This window comes from Chinchilla lanigera, unplaced genomic scaffold (genome assembly GCF_000276665.1).
Source record: "Chinchilla lanigera isolate Chin_1 unplaced genomic scaffold, ChiLan1.0 scaffold00046, whole genome shotgun sequence".
Lineage (NCBI taxonomy): Eukaryota > Metazoa > Chordata > Mammalia > Rodentia > Chinchillidae > Chinchilla > Chinchilla lanigera.
This window is the reverse complement of record NW_004955447.1, coordinates 1,213,458-1,219,326: the sequence shown is the minus strand read 5'-3', so window position 1 is coordinate 1,219,326 and position 5,869 is coordinate 1,213,458. Positions and strand designations below refer to the sequence as shown.

General features: G+C 39.1%; 1 long non-coding RNA gene across 1 annotated transcript in view; it reads right to left on the bottom strand.

Moving 5' to 3' along the window:
* Positions 1–1,514: 1,514 nt before the first annotated feature.
* LOC102020392 overlaps positions 1,515–5,869 on the bottom strand; it is a 9,623-nt gene continuing 5,268 nt past the window's right edge. The window contains exon 3 of the long non-coding RNA XR_262403.2: positions 1,515–2,082. This is a non-coding gene — a long non-coding RNA (uncharacterized LOC102020392). The remainder of the gene's footprint in view (positions 2,083–5,869) is intronic.

Sequence of the window (5,869 nt, the reverse complement as noted above, 5' to 3'; positions counted from 1 at the left end):
AATGAATGATATTGACTATCATAAGCAGTTAGTTTATTGGCTTAACTTGTATCTCTTTGCCAACTTTTGCAAACTTTTCATGATAAATTTTAAGACTAGCAAAAATCAAATGTCTTTGTGCATTTATTTATTCATTCACCTAACAAGTATTTGCAGGGATTCTGTAATGGTCAGGCACTTTGCTAAGTTTCCAGGATAAAAACAGCAACAATTACTCTTACTATTGATGTTTAAAATCAGGATTTGATATGTCAATAATCCCTGTCCCTCAAATAATAGCATAATTATTTGTCAAAATAAGAAGCCATCCTGGGGGCGGGGGATTTAGCTCAGTGGTACAGAGCCTGCCTGGCAAGCGTGACGTTGTGAGTTCGATTCCTGGTACCGTAAAAAAAAAAAAAAAAGACAAAAACAAACAAAGAAAAAATAAGAAGCCATCCAGATGAGAATAGATTCATCAAATTTGTAAAATCTATCAGTATGCAGATCTATGTACATATGTTTGAAATGCATGTGGTATTACTGAAACACTGACTGCACTGTGATAACACTGTACAGCTTTTGCATGGTTTTGTGTGTCAGGTGTGTCTAAACTTAGCTAATTTTTAAAACTAGAGAGAGCTTCTAAGTACACCTCAAGGCTACTTATGAAAGTTTCCCTTTCCACTTCTCATGATTAGTTCCCTTAATCCTTAAGCTTCAGTTATCACCTGTGTGTAGATAACTCTCAGAATCTATGTTGGAAGTATGAGCTCTGACACATTCCAATTCCACATTTCAGCTAGTGTGTACTTACTTGGGATTACCATGTGAATCTTCTAAAACTGAGTCAGCATCTTCTGCCTGTCTATATCTCCTCCTGGTGTTCTTTTCTGTGCTATATCTGTTAGTATGGTGGAGCTGCTGAGGGTCCACATCCAGCACAGGAGTCACCTTAGTCTCATTTGCAAATTCCCACAACCAATACCTCTGTCAAACAAGGTGTAGAGGCTGGGGATATAGCTTAGTGTCACAAGCACCTGCCTGGCAAAAGCAAGGTCCTGAGTTCGATTCCTGGTACCAAAAAAAAAAAAGCCAAACAAACAATGTGTAATGGATCATCACAAAGGGTTAGAGTTCAAACAGGTTTGGGTCCAACATTATCCTTTTCCTTTCCTGGCTGTCTGATTCTGGGTGATTAGTGACTTCTAAAAGACCTTGTTGCTCAAAGTGTGTTTTGTACACCAGCAACTTTCATGTTGTTCAAAGAATTGCCCCAAAAAATGACACACTCAGAGCCTCCATTGTTTTTCTAAATTTTACATTAAAATTGGCATGAAAATTTGAGAATCATTGCTATAAATCAGTTTTCTTATCTATAAAGATAAGATGACCTAGGGTTTTAAAATATTCCTTTTAAAGGTTCTTGTTAGGATCAAGAATATTTTTAGTATTATAAAGGTATTAGCATAATGCATAAAATATTATTAGGCTAAAACAATATTTTTAATAATGTTTGAAAGCATCTTTTAAAATTTTTTTTCCTATTTTAGGAGATCTAATTTCTATTTTAAGAGAAATAGTGTTAAAAGAATTTAGTTATTACTTGTGATCACATACTAGTAAATGAAGCCACTAAGATTTAAGTCTCCAACTGAGGGTTACACATTCATATGCTGCACTCTGATGTATAACACCAATGTAGTCTCCTTCTTTTCTATAACTAATATGATATTGTTCTTAAGGGGAGGGGTATGGAAAGAGAAAACTTTGGCCTTTGTGTATATATAATATCACAATCTGTTGTTGTCTGATAAATCAAAATTTTGTTAAATGTGTTCCTCTCTCTTGCCTGGTTCCTGTGAAGACAGCATTCCACATGTGGAGGTTTAAGAGAGAGAGGACCTCTCTGCTGGGCAGTAATGACTGAGCGTGATTCAGTGAGCTAGAACCACTGTTTTCACTGGGAAGTGTGCTGCCTCCCACAGCTGAATCCCGACTCTCTCCACTGCAGAGTTCCTGCACACAGCAGCTTTTCCTCTTGACCAAGGCTGCCTCTTGCCTCAGTGGGTTCGTTTGATTTCTCTGAATTCCACACACGCCCTGAAGGGAATGAAGAACAAGACTTAGGCTCACCTATTCAACCACTTCACTTCACTAAGGCAGCTACTCTCCTGCCTCGTGCTGTTGGCCCTGTTCCTTGGTTCCAAGTTGTGGGATACCCTTGAGGATTATGAGGAGCAACTGCAAAACCACCTCCTGTTGTTTATGCAAATGCTTGCTCAGACTGTGTTATAATACCCAGAGCCCATTGTTCAAAGAAGCCTTAAGTACTCTACTTCCTAATTCAGCCTGTGCTTTTGCCAAACCAAGCAAGGAACTGTTTCCATATAATCCACTGCATCAACTACCTCCACTTTGCCCATGGTGAGCCCTTTGTCTAATCCACCCCAACCCAAAGTCCAACTTGCCCAAATAGTAGTTATTCCGAGACATAGCTTTTGTCCTTATTACTTCTATAAGTAATAATTTTTCCTCTTAACCTTTTTATCTGGGTTCTGTAGAGTAATAATTACATGTGTTGCTCACAGACAAAACCAAAAGTTTTCTGAAGGCAAGACTGATGTTTCATGCATTGTTCAAAGCCATTCCTGCTTGTCTCTCCCATCAAAACTTTACCCAGTGGTAGACACTCAATGAATACTACAGAGCAGATTGATTGCTCCTAGGAAGACTAGACAATGGTTAGTGTGGAAAAGACAGAAGACAGTTTGCCAAAGAATGAGAAGCTTTTTAAATTTGAGTTATACTAGTTCAATCACTTCATGTTATATTTAAAAATTGAAGCTTGTGAAAGGATCCAAAATGATAGGGGTAGGACAGACACTAGATGAATTAAAAACTTATAACCTCACCATAATATATAAACTGGTCATTATTCAATGTTTATCCAAATATTATTCATAAGAATGAGACTTTTGCATATATAATTCTAATTTACTTAAAATAGCATTTATTCCATTCACTATTATTCTCTACTTTTCTTGCTTTGTCATAATAAGTAAAATTTTTTATAGTCACATAAATTTCATTAACACACCAGGTAGCATCTGCTTTTCCATCATTTAGGTAAAACTGCAAAATAACTTCTGGTTGTAGTATTTATTTATTCTTTAGTTGCTTCCAGTGGGAAAATTACCAAGAACGAATTTACTAGGTGAAAATCTTAGAATATGTATACTACTCATATAGGACCTCCAAGTGATATAAGGGAAATATTATAACTCCCAACCTGTGAGATGTCTGATATGCTGAGTTTGCGTTCCCCAAAATCAAAGAATAAATTTTGGGAAACAATGGAAGTTAAGAGTAGAAACTTTTATTGAAGGAGAGACAGCTTCTGCCTTAGGGACAGCAGGGGATCCAGAAAGTGAGTTGCTACTGAGTCCACTTCTCAAAGGAAGTTTTATAGAGCAAAATCATGAGGTGAGTATAATGCAGGTCAAAACTGTGATCAACCAAAAAGATTACAAGCATAGTCACTTAGGTAATATTGATCCAGTGGAAAAGCAAGCCATGTAGCAAGTGTTTTTTTGTTTTTTGTTTTTTGTTTTTGTACCAGGAATTGAACTCACAAGCTCATGCTTGCCAGGCAGGTGCTTGTACCACTGAGCAATATCCCTGGCATGTAGCAAGCATTCATGGAAAAATCAAAGAACTTCCCAGGAAGGGATGGGACCAAGGGTCTTGGTCAATCACCTAGGTGACTAATATCTATCTAGACTTTAATGGACCAGGTGTTACCACTCATCTTGTACCTTGAGGTGGCATGTAAGCCTGGCCATTCCTTCTTCATCTTGAGGTTTGACTTCCAACAGATATGCCTCCAGTCACAACTATAATGTGTTCTCATCTTGGTATTGACTTTCTTAAGGGTTCAGCCCTGGCTGACTACCTGTAATATTTCTACCTAACTTAACTGTCTATAATACTATCAAAAGTTTTTCAAAGATATTAAATTTTTAAAAGTAGACTTGCACCCCGACCCCCTGTAGGTCACAAGCACAGGCAGTCTGATTGCTGTTTGAGCAGCCGGGATCTGGCTCCTGTGCAAGTTTTGAACTGACCAGAAAAGCAGAACCAGGCAGGCTGTGACCTGCTGCCACCATGGTTCCCAGCAGAAATCCGTGGAGAGAGACTGATATTTCCCATCTACTTCCTGCACCCGTGGCAGACAGGAGTTCCTCACTCAGAAGGCCCACAGACAGCTCTCACCGGGGTTCATATGTGGGCCCTCACTGCACGTGGCCTGCACCGTGTGAGCAGGTGTTCTGAGAGCTGCTGGTACCATGGTTCAACTCTGTGCTTTACTTGTGCCCTGATCTCTGGAGGGCACAGACACAGATAGTCTGTGATTGCTGTCAGTGTGGCCTGCATCTGGCTCCTGTATGCATCCTGAACTGACTGGAGACACAGAATCAGGTGGGCCACAAACTGTTGACCCTGAAGCTTGTGTCTGGGTTTTTTCTGTACCCTGAACTGCCTAGAGACACAGATTCACTGGACCAGGATTGTGCCACCAGTGCAACCCAAGTCCAGGCCATACATGTGCCCTGAACTACAAGGGGATGCTGGGTCAGACGGTCTGCCATCAGCTGACACCAATGCCCGTGTTTGAGACCTGGGATAACTAGATACACTTCAGCAACCTCCAGAAAACCCCAGACTAAGTAGTGTATCTCAGCAGACACTGAGGGGCAATCCTGACCAACAGGAAAACTAGGGACATTAATGGCCTTTGCTGTGCAGCCATTGAAGAGGGAAACTGAGCTTTCTACATCCAGTATCAGACATGACAAAACAAAGGACTAAAACACAGTCCCAGAACTCCACCCCGCTTAGAAGAAGTCCAGGAGACATCGACATAGGAGAACTTGATAAACACACTCTTGAAATTGCTGAAATGATTGCAGTGGAAGAAAAGAAACAATTCCATAAGGCCATAGAAGAGATGAGTTTAGAAATAATCTTTCAGGCAAAAACTGAAATGACAATAATAATGAAAGACCTGCTCAAAATGTCTGAAGAAGAAACATATAAGAAAATAGAAGGACATAGGCAATGGACAGAAACATTAAATGAAAAATATAGAAAGGGCTTAGAATGCATTCAAAGAGACTTCCAGGAAATCAAAGCTTCCATTGAAAGCTACCAAAACCACTTGAATGAAGCCCAAGATAGGATTTCAGATTTTGAAGACAGCATGGCACCTAGTGACTGTTAAAAAAAGGATCTTGTAAAACCAACAAGGATCCAGGAAAAATCAATTCAAAAGCTGCAAGACAAATTAAAGAGGAATAATGTATGACTAATAGGAGTTAATGAAACAGCAGGAGGCAACACAACTGACATAAAAAGAATATTTGCAGAAATAATAGCAGAAAATTTTCCAAATATGGAAACAGAACCTGATATACAGGTAAATGAGGATTATAGAACTCCAATTAACCACAACCAAAATAAAACCACCCAGACATATAAGAGTCAAGTTCACAGATCTCCAGCAAAAGAACAGTATATTAAAAACTTCTAAAGAAGAGAAACAGATTACCTATAAAGGAAAGCCCATCAGAATCATGGCAGACTTCTCAGCACAAACCACCCAATCTAGAAGAGCTTGGAGTAAAGTATTACAGGTCCTGAGACAAAACAGCTTCCAACCAAGACTGATGTAATCTGCCAAACTATCCCCAAATTCAATGGAGAAATAAAATATTTCCATGACAAAGAACAATTGAAGAACTTCATGAGTGCCAAGTCAGCATTGCAAAGAGTACTAAAAGGTATTCTAGACAGAGAAAAATCTGACTGCAATTTCAAGAACAACAGT